The sequence below is a fragment of the Leptonychotes weddellii genome, chromosome 2, assembly GCF_054177405.1.
Source record: "Leptonychotes weddellii isolate Sample4059 chromosome 2, ASM5417740v2, whole genome shotgun sequence".
Taxonomy (NCBI): domain Eukaryota; kingdom Metazoa; phylum Chordata; class Mammalia; order Carnivora; family Phocidae; genus Leptonychotes; species Leptonychotes weddellii.
This window is the reverse complement of record NC_138370.1, coordinates 119,302,260-119,317,233: the sequence shown is the minus strand read 5'-3', so window position 1 is coordinate 119,317,233 and position 14,974 is coordinate 119,302,260.

Genomic DNA, 14,974 nt, shown 5'->3' with positions numbered 1-14,974 from the left:
CTAAGTCAATAGAATGGATTTTTATGAACAGTGTAACAACAACAAGAAGGAAATCAGATTTTCAAAGTCCTTTCATTCATTTAGTCCATGGTGCGGGGGGGTGGATAGTGGATTGCTAATTAATGGGTCCACATTTTTAATGAAATAGAATAAAAATATCAGAGTACATCATGCATAGTAAGTAAATATGCTCTGTATATCTTTCATTTCAGTTAAATATGTGTATATTGGGTCAACCATGTAATATGTATTTTCTTACTGTTCCTCTAGGCAAAAGCTTGAAAACCACGGATATACTCCTGCCACCTGGGGTCACCCATCCAGTCAGAGTTTGAAGGGGAACGTAAGCTCCTTCCCAGAGATCCTGTCTTCTTGCAACAATACCATGCTGAGCTGTAAAAAAAAAAACAAGGAGGATGGTGAGGAGGAGGAGAAAAGTGACCATTCTTTGAGCCTTTATTCATTCTTTTTTTTTTTTAAAGATTTTATTTATTTATTTGAGAGAGAGAGAATGAGAGACAGAGAGCATGAGAGGGAGGAGAGTCAGAGGGAGAAGCAGACCCCCCGCCGAGCAGGGAGCCCGATGCGGGACTCGATCCTGGGACTCCAGGATCATGACCTGAGCCGAAGGCAGTCGCTTAACCGACTGAGCCACGCAGGCGCCCCAAGCCTTTATTCATTCTTTCAACAGCTGTGCTTAAGCAGCTCTTATGCCTCAGGCACAATCCAGAAATTCAGTGGTGAACAAGATCAACATATGATCTTGGCAACTCAGAATCTACAATCCAGTTGGGGACACAGACATCAAACCCATAAACACAGAAGTAATATTTATGTAAAAAGTGCCATGAAAGAAAATATGATAGGAGAGGAAAAAAAAATACGGGGTTATAATCTAGATGCAGGAGGCTGCAATTAATAATTAACCTAGTTTAAAATGTCTTAAATGATAAGGAAATTTACTGTTTCATATGGCTTGAAGTCCCAAGGTTGAGAGGCTCTCGCTGGTAAATTCAGCACCTCGGTGATGTCAGAGTAGGCCTGGGCTGTTCTCTTATGCCCCCTGCCGGCTCCAACATGCCAACTTGTACCTGGGTCTGCCCCCACCCCATCGTGGTCCCAGGATGGCTGGAGCAGCTGCTGTTACGACAGATAATCCTGACAATGCCCAATAGTATTGGAGTGTGTCTCTTCTCAAGAGTTCATGGAAGCTCCCAGCTGACCTCCTCTCACCTGTCCTTAGTCCAGACTGAGTCTCATGCCCACACCTAAATGTTGGGCATGGAGGGAGGACTACCAAAATTGACTTAGGCTCTTCAGAATTTGCCCTGGAACTTTTCAGAATTGCATTCTTTGAGGGATTGATACCCAAACAAAAAGGAGAAAGTGGCAATGGATGTTGGGTAGGCAATCTAGAGTCTGCTAGAGGGGCTCGGGGATGACTCCTCTGATAAAAAATAACATTTCATCGTAGGCTGAGTAAGAGTCAGCAAGGAGGAGGAGGCTTCGGGCAGAAGGAATTGCAGGTGTGGTCTGACTGCCACGTGTTAAAGGCATACATAGAATTTCTCATTTACCATATCGAAGAGGTAAACCAACCTCAGGAAGCAAGCTCAGAGAGTTAAATAACTTGATCAAATTCACAGAACTACTAAATTGCAGAGCCAATCTATCTAATTCCAGAGCCTAAATCTTGACTTCTCCTTCTACTGAGAGAGGGAGAAGCCAGATTCCCCTGGCCTTTCTGGTCATGGACTGAGGAACACAGCCCCCTCCAGGACTCCTCTGCAAGGTTTCTCTGGGTCTACTGGTGGTGTGGGACGTGTATTCATGAATAAACCCTCTCCCATTGGGTATGCCTCTGTTCCACTGGGTGTCATGGTCTCTGCCAAACACTGTCACCAGAACGCGAGGGTTATCGTGGTGTCAAGCCCAGAGGTAGCCTGTGGAGATGTGCGGGGTAAAATGCAGGTCTTTGCATTACATGCAGTTTGGGGAAGTATCCAAGCAACCCTGAATTTTACAAAATTCTCCTGATTTTTCCTACTTTCTCACTGCACCCAAGGGACTGAGCTGGAAATAGATCACAGTAGTACCAAACACAGGCTCCCAAGCCCCTGTGTGACCAGCTCATCCAGCCTGAATCCCTGTTTGCTTGGGATCAAGTGCCTCACAGGAGGCTCCATAGTTGTCCTGGCACACAGACTTTCTGTCAGGCCACCCCATCAGACCAGCCTTGGTGCTCACTGCATGTAAGCCCCAGCTCCGAGCCTGCCCAGGCTCAAGCTGAGCTCTCTGCTATGAATCACCAGAAGATCTCCTGAGGATGTGAGAGGGTCAAAACCACCACCCAGTTTCTCACCACCTCTCTGGTTTTGCCCCCCTCCCCCCTTTCCTCTGTCATTTGTCTGCTGGCTTGTTTATCTTACTGTGCTGACCCCCTAGGCAGTCATTTCTGTTGCTAAGGCTAGAACCTTAGGTCGCTGTGCTATTCATTCAATTTAGCTTTGCCAAACCCTGACCCTGGACCAAACTACTGTTGGCCTTTGGTGTTCCTGCCCTCCAGAGTGCCAGCATCACTAGATATGGTAATGAAATGGGACCAACTGATTGCATTGCAGTTTTTGTCTCCAACCTCCCTGCAGCCAACAATCCCTCTCCTCACCTCAAAGCCATTTATTTCTCCCATGATGTCTCATGGAGGCTGCAGGATAGTGGCTCTCTCCTCTAGGATCCCACAGCAGCGTGCTGCCCCAAGTCACAAATACCTGTTAACTGTCGGTCTCTCTTACTGGACTTTAGCGCAGGGACTTGGCAGTTTCAATTCAAACATCTTCAGAACATACATAGCTCAAATCTTTAATATGTAGCAAACAATCAGAACATTCCACTTTTCAATCTACTGCCTCGATTTTCTAAATCAATCAATCTTTTTTTTTTTTTTTTTTATTTCTTCCCAAGATACTAGAGACTTGAGAAGGAACCCTGTACTTAGTGTCTCTCCTTCCTTGGTAGAAGCTCATCACTAATATCACACAATCTTCCAAGCCCAGCTCTGGGGGCACCATTCTCCATTCCACTCTCGTGTCCTCAAGGGGACAGTGGCCTTTCATTTGCCAAATCCCTCCCTGCTGATTCCTGATGGAAAGGAGAGTGAACCCTGTGGGCATGAACCCGGAGCATATTTGTCTGGTTTTCCAGTCCACCAGGCAGCTGCCAGAGCCTACATGTGTCCCGCACTTGGAACTGACCAGTCTCTTGCCCATGCTCTCCTTGAAAGTCCTCCCTCCTCCATCCCACTTCCACTCATTCTCAATTTGCCCGGGATTCTGTCCTTACTCCCTGCTTCCCTCCCTCTCCCCAGCTCTTTCTTTTTCTCCTCATAGCTTCACTCATTACTTCTAGGTGTATGCCTTCATAACTCCCACAAGACTGCACTTTATCTCAGCTCTTTTTATGCTGTTTGTCACTCTCTACTTTGTATTATTGTTATCTCTCGACATTCCTTATCACCCCAGATTGACTGTAAATACCTGGAGGGCATAATTCATCTGATTCATCTTTGCTGTATCTCTCATAGCACCCACAGCAGGCCCAAATCCTAGGGACAGAGTGAGCTATGACTTACTACCCAGAAGAATTATACCTATGTTTCCACAATTCTTTTTTTTTTTTTAAGATCTTATTTATTTATTTGACAGAGAGAGAGAGAGAGAGAACAAGCAGGGGGAGCGGCAGGCAGGTGACGAGGAAGAAGCAGGCTCCTGGCTGAGCAGCCACTTAACTGACTGAGCCACCCAGGCGCCCTGTTTCCACAATTCTTCAGAAAGAATTTGAAATATGTTCTTGGTTTTCCTTCTGGAATAAAAACAATTGTTTGGAATAATGGCACAATTAATTTACAAATTCATAATCTGCCTAGTTGGCAATCAGATAATAGTAAATTTTACTATAAAAGACTAACATATAAATACATTTTATTTTGCTTTTCTCTGCACATACTGAATTTCAACCCTTAGTGTGTTGACTTTCCTAAATAGTGATTTTTTTTCTAGTTATGGGTGCTCATTAAACAATACAGCCAATATATATCAACTATGCACTAAACTCAGTTTAGAATCCCACCATCCTGTGCTATTTCAAAGTCAATGTAGACCATCCATCCAATGCTTTGACCTTGCAACTCCTTATTCCTCATATCAAATACTCTTCATCTCCAGTCAGCTTCAGCTATCCACTCCCAGAGTCACATCTGGAATCTCCTCTAAAATCACTGATTCAGGTGGCATATGTGCACCCCAGATCAGCTCAGCCCTGCCTGCCCCCAAGGCTTCAGCCCTTTGCCTTGCTTCTCAGACACAGTGGTCACCACAGTGCCTCATGCTGATCCCATAGCTGTAAAGCCTGGGCTAACACGGCCGCTGACCTCAGTCTCCTCTAGAGTGAGGAACAGACCAGCATGGCTTCTGTGACACCCACCATCGAGGGAGCCTAAGCTATTCCAACTCCCAGGTCTGACCTGTCTGGACCCACAGAAGCTCCAGCTTCCCTAGCTACTACCTGGAGGGGGCCCAAGACATATCCTAGAAATACAGTAGAATTAATTCCCTATGGAGTCAACTTCGACCGTTGAGAGACAGGAGCCAAGAAGAAGCCGGCAGATAATTGCTCGTCCTTCCTGCCCATCCAGGAGCTGTTCAAAGACGCAGTGGTTCTGTACTTTTGGCTGCTCTAGTATGACTCAGCAACCAACTTTGTTTTCTAAAGAACCTGTGCACAAAGTGGTAACATACCACCTTGAATCTGCTTTTTCTCCTTCTCTCCCTCATTTCCCTTTTTCCATTACTCCTGCTTCCTTAGGATGGCACCCCCTAATTAAGAATTAGCATGTGAGCTTTGCCTCAGGCTCGAGTTTCTTTTTCTTTAATTCAATTAGCCAACTTATAGTACATCATTAGTTTCAGATGTAGTGTTTGGGCTAAGATAAGATGGTATACTCTATGACCACAGCCTTCCATCCTTCAAGTTTATTTGCCCAATTACTTTCTCTTCATTTTTGACTTTAAAGTGACCTCCAATTCCTTGGCTCTCTATTTCCTTTCTTTCTCTCTTTACCCAACTTCTTACTCTGTTTACTATGCAGGGCTATATACTAAATATATGCTAAATATTACTAAATGTAGTATTTCAAACTGTATCATAAAGTTCTAGTAATTAAAGCAGTACAGTATTGACATAAAACAGACACATAGATCAATGAAACAAATTGAGAGCACAGAAATAAACCCATCCATATAGGATCAATTAATTTATGACAAAGGAGCCAAGAATGTACAATGGGGAAAGAATAGTCTCTTCAGTAAATGATGCTGGGGAAAACTGGACAACAACAGGCAAAAGAATGAAACTCAAACACTGTTTTACACCATACACCAAAATTAACTCAAAATGGATTAAAGGTTTGAATAGAAGTCCTGAAACGTAGAACTCCTAGAAGAAAACATAGGCAATAAAGGCCTTGACATTGGTCTTGGCAATGGTTTTTCAATCAGACACGAAAAACAAAGCAACAAAAGCAAAAATAAGTAAGTGGGACTACATCATATTAAAAAGCTTCTGCAGAGCAAAGGAAAGCCATCAACAAAATGAAAAGTCCACATACCTAATGGGAGAAAATATTTGCAAATCATATATCTGGTAAGGGGCTAATATCCAAAATATATAAAGAACTCATGCAACTCAAAGCAAAAAAAAAAAAAAAAAAAATCCCATTACAAAATGGTCAGATTATACAGGGCCCCATAAGCAATAATGAAGAGTTGGGTTTTATGCCACCATCAATTCTTGATACCAATCTCATCTGGGTACTAAAGACTCCCTGATAATCCTGCTGAATTTACCTGGTGAGCCTTCTTTCTACTACAGTAAAAATAGTTTATCTTCTCCCCTTTCTTCAAATTTTTATCTCACCACCCTTAACTCATGGTAGTTGGCCTTACTGACTCTTCAGAGAAAGGACAATTGTAACAGTGGCTATGGACTGAATTGTGTCCACCCCCTCCAAATTCATATGGTCAAGTCCTAACTCCCAGTACCTCAGAATATGACCTTATCTGGATCTAGGGTTATTGCAGATGTAATTAAGAGGAGGCCAATAGCGTGGGCCCTGATCCAATATGGCTGATGTCTTTATAAAAAGGGGAAATTTGGACATAAATACAGACACACATAGAGGAGAGGTGATGTGAAGTGACACAGGGAGATGGCCACCTATAAGCCAAAGACAGGAGCCTGGGACAGATATTCCCCTCATAGCCCTGACAGGAACCACCCTGCCAATGCCTCGATTTCAGATTTCTGGCCTCCAGAACTCTGGAGACAGTAAATCTCAGTTGGTAAGCCACCCAGTTCATGGTACTTTGTTACAGCAGCCCTAGAAAACTAATATAATAATAATGATAGTGACATGTATTGAGTGACAACACATGAGAGCCCTGTTCCTGACATGCATGAATGCAGTTAATTCCCTTGACCCTATGAGGTAATATTATTGCTAGTATTATTTTTATTTTAACTTAGGAAACTGGAACACAGAGAAAGTAGGTACAACTCATCTGTAAGGAACTACCTCAGCACCCCCACACCAAATCTAGGAACCCATCTGCACCAGTATGTGTTCTTACCTCCTTCATTCCCCACACGATGCTGTGTCCCTCATCCTGTCAGTGCTTCCATCTGTGCTTTCTATCCCTCCCTGCCCCGCTTTCCTCCTTAACCTCCCAATTCTCTTTCTGAATCTTTCATCTTCCTGTTTTTACTGATATCTTCCCATTAGCATATATATGTGTATGTGTGTGTGCTAATATGTATATTAGAAACTTATGTTTCAGGGCACCTGGGTGGCTCAGTCGGTTAAGCGTCTGCCTTCGGCTCAGGTCATGATCCTGGGGTCCTGGGATTGAGCCCTGCATTGAGCTCCCTGCTCAGTGGGGAGCCTACTTCTCCCTCTTCCTCTCCCACTGCCCCTGCTTGTGCTCTTTCTCTCTCTCAAAGATAAATAAAACCTTTAAAAAAAGAAATTTAAGTTTCTCCCACCTTATAGCATATATATATATATACATATATATATACACACACACACACATTTGTATTTATATTTACGTTTCTCCCACCTTAAGCAAGGGCTTCTTCCATTGTATCTTATATAGTGCCTCCTCAAATTTCCCAGCATCTACACTTACTGTCTTCATTTCCTCTGTCATTTCTTTGATTTCCAATGTATCAGTTTCTTCATGCTGCTGTAACAAATCACAAACTGAGGGGCTTAAAGCAACTTACAACACACACTTACTTTCTTAGCATTCTTGAGGTCAGAACCCTAAGACCAGTCTCACTGAACTAAAATCGAAGTGTCCTCAGGGCTGCGTTCCTTCTGGAGGCTCTAAGGGAGAATCTGTTGTCTTGCCTTTTCCAGCTTGTGGTGGTTGTCCACATTTCTTGGCTCATGGTCCCCTGTTGACTTCAAACCTAACAGCCTAGCATCTTCAAAGCTCACTTTGACTCTGAACCTCCTACCTCCCTCTTTTACTTATAAGGACTCTTGTGACTACACTTGGCCCACCCAGATATTCCTGGATATCTCCTCACCTCAAAACCCTTAACTTGATCCATCTGCAGACTCCTTTTTGCTGTTTAGGTAACAACTTCACAGGCTCTGGAAATTAGGACATGGATGTTTGGGGAGGCTGTCTACCACACTCAGTAATCTGGTTTCCCACTACTCTACCAAAAATACTTTCCCTGAGGTCACCGACGACCTCCGTATTTCTAGTGTCCTTAGAATATGCCTGTTTGGGTTGACCTCTCAGCAGCACCGCGCGCAGCCACTTCCATTCTTCACAAGAGAGCAGCCTCCGTGAGCACATATTCTCCAGAGTTTCTCTGCTTCTTCACTAACTGCACCTTCTCAAGCTCCTTTGCCGATGGGTCTGCCTCTAACCATAAGTATTCAAAGTTCTGGCAAGGTTGTTCTTTGTTGCTGAGAGTGACCATCCTCTTGAAAGTAGTGCTCCCTTTTGGTCCCACAATAAAGAAGGAGGCGTGTAGAGACATCCTTGTTTCAACAACCATCTGCATGATGGTGGCCCCCAAGTTGACATTTCCAAGTCAGGCTTCTCTTCTGTGATCCCAGAACAGATTGTTCGTCTGCCTTTTTAGTATTTCCACTCAGGGACCAAGATGTGAGCCACTCAATAACAACATGTCCAAAAGTAAAGGAACACATCTTTTTCCCCAAGAACAAACTGTTCCTTCAGCGTCACTTGTATGCCTAAGCCATTTTCCAGTTAGATTTCTGGTTGGAATTCAGGGAGTCATCCTTATCTCCTCCTCTCCCTCACTCTCCATATGAACTTCATCTCAAAGTCCTGTCAAATCTGCCACATATGTATCTCTAATATCGACGAGATTCTCTCCATCACCACCACCGGCCTCATCTCTTGCCTGAGTTGCACTGAGAATCCCCTCCTTGTGTCCCTACAGCCACTTTGGTTCCCATCCAGCCCCAGTGCATTCTCCACACTGCTGTCTGAGTGATCTTGTTAGAACAGAAAGCTGACTTTTTCACTTCTCTGCTCAAAGGCCATTAATCTAACAAGCATATAGCCATGGTGCTTTGGGCCATCATTACCAAGGACCTGTGAAATTACATGGGACCTGGAAAAAAATTATTGCCTCCATGCTACAAAAGAAAAAGTTACAAAATGTTTGACTGAAATCTATACAGGGTGATATGCCAACTAGTAATTCAAGTGTACATGTGTATTTTATATATATATATATATATACATATATATATATACCCAATTTTAAATCAGAAAAAAGGAATAATTTTGTCGTATAAAACTCAACTTTTTAAATTATAAAAAATATTCATTCTGAATTGTATAAGACTGTTGAATCACAGACCTGTACCTCTGAAACAAATAATACATTATATGTTAAAAAAAAAAAAAAGAAGATAGTAGGGAGGGAAAAATGAAGGGGGGGAATTGGAGGGGGAGACGAACCATGAGAGACTATGGACTCTGAGAAACAGACTGAGGGTTCTAGAGGGGACGGTGTGGGGGGATGGGTTAGCTGGGTGATGGGTATTAAAGAGGGCATGTACTGCATGGAGCACTGGGTGTTATACGCAAACAATGAATCATGGGACACTACATCAAAAACTAATGATGTAATATATGGTGATTAACATAACATAATAAAAAAATATTCATTCTTTAAAAAATTTACGTCTGCATGTTGAATGGGATGCCAATATATTTGAATGTGCTTACTATGTTATGGGGGTGGAGCTTCTGAAAGTCAGAGTGTGTAGGGCCTATAAAAATCCTTAAACAGTTCGTCCTCCAAGGCCTTCTTGTTGCTCTTACAATAAAGTCCCAAATCTTTAATGTGACTTTCCAGTATGTCAGAGCTACATTTTATAGCTTGCCTTGGGCTGTGTCCATGTTGGAGGAATACACTGGCCTCCTAGCAGGCCCCAGACCAGTATTTTTCAAATTGTAATGTCCATCTGAACACCTGGGAAGCTTGTTACAATGCAGATTCTGATTCAACAGGCCTGGGAGGGGACTGAGCTGCTGCAATGTGTTTTTCACAAGCTCCCAGGTGATAGTGCTGCTGCTGGTCCACAAATTTGGTGGCAAGAACCCAGAGGGCAGCCCTACCTCTTTCCGTTGGCTACTAGAGTAATGCTAAGAGCTCCATGGGGTCTAAGTTGGCTTGGAGGTTCAACGACTAGGACGTACTTGTAGTCTGATGGAAAATCTTCATGAGAGGAAAAGGATGATTTTGAGGATTGGAAGATGAGAGACTTAATATATGCAGTATTGAAACTGAGTACACGGGGTGGGAGAGCAGGAAAGGCAAATGAAAACACTTACCTTTATATGTGCTCACAGTCTGGACATAGGCTTACACAGCCTTGGGCTGCCCCCAAGCCTATTTCCCTAATGTCGGAATCTGGCTGAGACTTTGCCTATATCACAGCTTTTATCAAGCAGTTTTATAATCATGTGCTCATGTACCTGTTTTAGGATTAAACTATAAATTCCTAGGTGGCCAAGATGAGCTCTTCTTCTCCATGGTAATCATTCAGTGGGTAACAATGAATAAAAGAGTGCTGTTAATACCTATTCAAGTATAACTTCCAGCCAGAAGGCAACATTGTTCTGGAATGCCAGGAAATAATCCATCCCACAGGACAACCTGTGTACAGTAACTAGAGATGGGTTAGCTGTTTTGGCACTCAGATGCCGTGTACCCAACAAATGGAAATAGCACATAGCAACAGCTCTATAAATGGCAGCCCGAGCTATAAATTTTAAAAGAACACCCATGCCTATCTAGCAATAGCTAGGGTAACATAAGCTGTTTGTTAATGGTGGCTGGTTTTTGCTTATTGGTTTGTTTTGCCTGTTGTTTATGTTGTTGTTATATAATAATTTGTATTATAAGTAGTGACAACTTTACCTGCAAAGTAATGAAAGATAAATGAAAATAACTTGGGTGTTACTATTTTTTTTTTCACTTGACGCTTTTCGAGTACTATGCCATGGAGATGTGGGCTATTATTTGCCCACCGTGGCTTTTAAACAGCAGAAACCTGGCTTGAACTATATTAACATTTATCTTTTCATATAACCATTTAAGGGAAACTAAATCCATTAGGACCTCTCTGGAGATATAAAGTTGTCTATGTCGCCCATAGACAACCCAGACTGTCTATAATGGATTCTTCCTCCCAGAAAGTCCTCCAAAGATTTCCAAAGATTTCATTTAGTCAGTCGGCAATGATATTTCCCTGAAATAAGAGTAATTGAAAATCCTGTTTAGTTTCAGTACTTCAATGGGGCAAATTGTTTTTCAGACTTTGCTCAGTCTCTGTAAATAGTGTACCACTAAGTGAGTCCATTTAATGCCACAATGCCAGGCAGAACCATGGGCTCAAAGACATCAAATAATAAATCAAATCTGGTCCTGTATCTAGCCAGAATGTTGCATGAAGGAGCCAGTAAAACACAACTACATGGCCTTCTGTCTTAGCACATTGTCAGATGCCACTATTTATTTCCATATCATGATCTTGCCAATGGGATAACCATTAATTAACCTAAACTACATGGTCTTCTCCTTTTCTCTGACCACTTTGTTACTGCCTTGCAGTTTATACATTCACCTTCCCTAATTGGGAGTTACCAATTTAATTGTCAGTGTGGTCCATTTAAGACAGGTACCTATGTTAATGAAGTGTAATAAAAATTTTATGCATAGTTTGTTCTGATCTCTAGTCAGTTCATGTTATAAAAGCCAAGGTTCAAGAACTATTCATCAGAAGCTGGCCACAAGATATACAACATTTTCTAGGCCGGGTATTTACAAACATTCACAGAGTGTACCTAATACAGAGTGGGTGATAATAAATATTTCTTGAGTAGATGTACAAATGTTGCTGGCTACTTAGCCATAAGAAGAGAGGTGAACACCACATTGTTTTTAACAAGTTAATAAAAGTGAAAATGTTTGAGGATCAATTTTTTATTAATAAAAATGTAAAATTTAATAAAAATATTTTATTAGAGATTCTGCAACTGTGATTGAGTTATTGTATTTTCTCCACCAGTGAATGGCTCCTGTATTGAGAGAACATTTCAGAAACTACATAATTAGCATGCTCTCCAGTAGCTGATTGTAATTAGTTTTCTTTAACAGATTTTATGTAGGAGTTGAGGCTCCACAGTGTTGAGAGAAGAATGTTTTGAGAGATTTGCAGTAGGGAGAATGGACACCAGAGTTTGGGCTCAGGCCAGAAATATTCGGTTCCAAGTACAGATTCCCAGAGAAGCAGACTAGAGTTGGCCTTGTGGAGGAAGTACGTTCAGAGGAATAAGGTAAGGAGGAGGGTGGAGATCCTAAACTATGTAAGTGAAGCACTTTCTGACTCTACACCCAACTTACACACAAACTAAGAGGGCAGTGTGTTTTGAGACTTCTTGTTAGCCCATGTTTGGCTAATTCAGTGGTTCTCACATTTTTTTTCTTTTGGTCTCAGAAGACTTTTATAGTCTTAAAATTCTTGAGGACCCCAACATATTTTGTTTATGTGGGTTATATCCATCAATATCATATTCAAAATTAAAACTGAGAAATTTTATAAATATTTATTTATTTGAAAATAACTACTATAAAACCATTAAATATTAACATAAAAGATATCATCTTATGAAAAATAACTCTTTCCCGAAAAATAACTCTTTCCCAAAAAATACAGAAGAGAAGCATGGTTTTATGTTTTTGCAAATCTTTTTAATGTTTGGCTTAATTGAAGATAGCTGGATTGCATACTGACTTTTGCATTCTATCTGATATTATATTACATATCACATAATGCCTGGAAAGTCCACTGAATGAGAACAAAAAGGCAAATAAGGTCTCAGTATTGTCATAATAACTCTTCCCATCTGTGACTCCCTGAAAAGATCTTGGGGACCCCCATGGGTCCCTGAACCACACTTTGAGAAGCACTACTTTAATTTATGAGCCCCATACTACTTTATATGTCACTGGTAGTTCCATCTACCACAGTGGCTGTCTTTGACATTTAGCCCAGTGACCAGCCTAATTGGCAACCCCAACCACTGGCTTCCAACAATGGCAAAAAAAAAAAAAAAAGAAAAGGAGGATTGCAAATTATTCAGCTCTGGTGTGCTTTCTAAACTCCCAAGTATAAGTAAGTAAGTGAATGATACACAAATGAATGAAAAAAATTAAACTGCTCCTCAATTTTAATATTTTCATTTACTTGATCTTGAAATTAGACTATAGTCCCTACCATAAAGCTAGATTAGCTGCATTCAATCTGAGATTAACAGAGATTAGATAAACTTTTGGCTTTTTGTATGATCCTTTATCACTCTCCCAAACCTTGTAAAATATGGAGGGAAAACTGCCACATGTTGGACTTCTAGTCAGCTACAATAATCCATTCAAGTATTCATTCATTGACCAATTGTTCTTTCAACCACGGACTTTTATTCAACTCCGGGGATTCAAAATTTCAAAAGGCAAGGTCTCTGTCTTCTACAAATTCACAGTCAAATAGAATATGCTATAATTCTATAATCCATGCATGCATTCATTCAGCATGCACTAATCCATTCAATAAATATTTATTGGGCACCTACTATGTGCCATCATTGAAGCAGGCGGAAAGAAGAACCATTTCTTCCCTTGTGGAATTCAACCAACTCGGGCCACAAACCTGAATAAGTAGTTAAGATATGCTAAATCACAATAAAAGTAGGTGCAAAACTCTATAGGAGTCTGGAGGAGAAAAATGAATATTTGGCTAAGGAAGTTAAGGGAGGTTTCTAGCTTGGGAAGATACCAAAGAATAGATCACATTCTGTGATCTGGAAGAGCCAGGTTCTAATACCATCTCCACCTGTTTTTGACCTCTTAAGCCTAAATCACGGGGCCATGAATACTAATGTGATCACGTCTCTGCAGTGCCCAGGATGGTGTTGACTATCATCATTAGAGAAGTGATGGCATTCTTTAGGAGGAAGTGAATCAGGCATACATTCTAGGTGAGAAAACCCACACATGCAAAAGCAAGGAAACGTGAAAGAGTGTGCATTATCCTAGAAACGATTGAAATTAAACAAAATTGATAAAGTTGGAAGAGTAAAATATCACAAGGTCCTTACTGAGGTAAGATCAGAATTCTACTGCTTTTGTTCAAATATCACTCCCTGCCACACCTGCAGAGAAAAAAGTAAGATATAAGAACGTTGACAAAGTATGTCAGAAAGCTGAAAAAAGGCAAAGAGGAGTGATTTTCTGAGAATAAGCCTAGATAACTTTTCATAGTTGATATCAAAAAGTGAGTCTGCATGGAAATGGGCACTGCAGTGAGCTGGAGGCGAAGACACGCTTCAGAGATGCCCGACCCACTGCTGTTTTCCCTTGGCATGAAGATGTGGCTTTGTCAATTTGAACTGAATTGGGATCAAGAACCAGAAAAATACATTTGTAAACATTCTCTTGGACAGAAGGCCATAGACTGTATGGGGCGCCTGGGTGGCTCAGTCGTTAAGCGTCTGCCTTTGGCTCAGGTCATGATCCCGGGGTCCTGGCATCGAGCCCCGCATGGGCTCCCTGCTCAGCGGGAAGCCTGCTTCTCCCTCTCCCATTCCCCTCTGCTTGTGTTCCCTCTCTTGCTGTGTCTTTTTCTGTCAAATAAATAAATAAAATCTTTAAAAAAAATAAAAAGAAGGCCATAGATTGTAAATTCTTCAGTTATCCATAAAGGTGTGGTGGTGGCCCTTTCTCCAGATCTGAGGCATCTCTGTCACACAGGTGTAATGTTATCAGAGCAGCTGTACCCGCCAGAAATGCTGGAGGATTCGAGAAGCTGGGTTCCATGGCCACTCTGAATCTCATGATGTATGGTATCTGTATTAGCTTCCAAGGGTTGCCGTAACAAACTACCACAGACCCAGTGTTTAAAACAACAGAAATGGGTTGTCTCACCCTCCAGGAGGCTAGAGGTCTGAAGTCAAAATGTCAGCAGTTCCATGCTCCCTCTGAAACCTGCAAGGTAGAATCCTTCTTTGCCCCTTCTGGGGGTGGCCATCGATCCTTGGCATTCCTTGTCTTGTAGCTACAGCTCTTCAATCTCTGCCTCCAGTATCACATAGCATTCTTCCTGTGTGACTGTTGTCCAAATGTCCCCTCTTCATAAGGATGTCAATCACTGGATTAGAGTCAACCCTAACGACCTCATTTTAACTTAATCCCGTCTGCAAAGACCAATTTGCAAATAAGGTCACATTCATAGGTACGAGGGGTTAGGACTTTAACATATTTTTGGTGAAACATAATTCAGCCCCTAACAGTATCCTTGGCT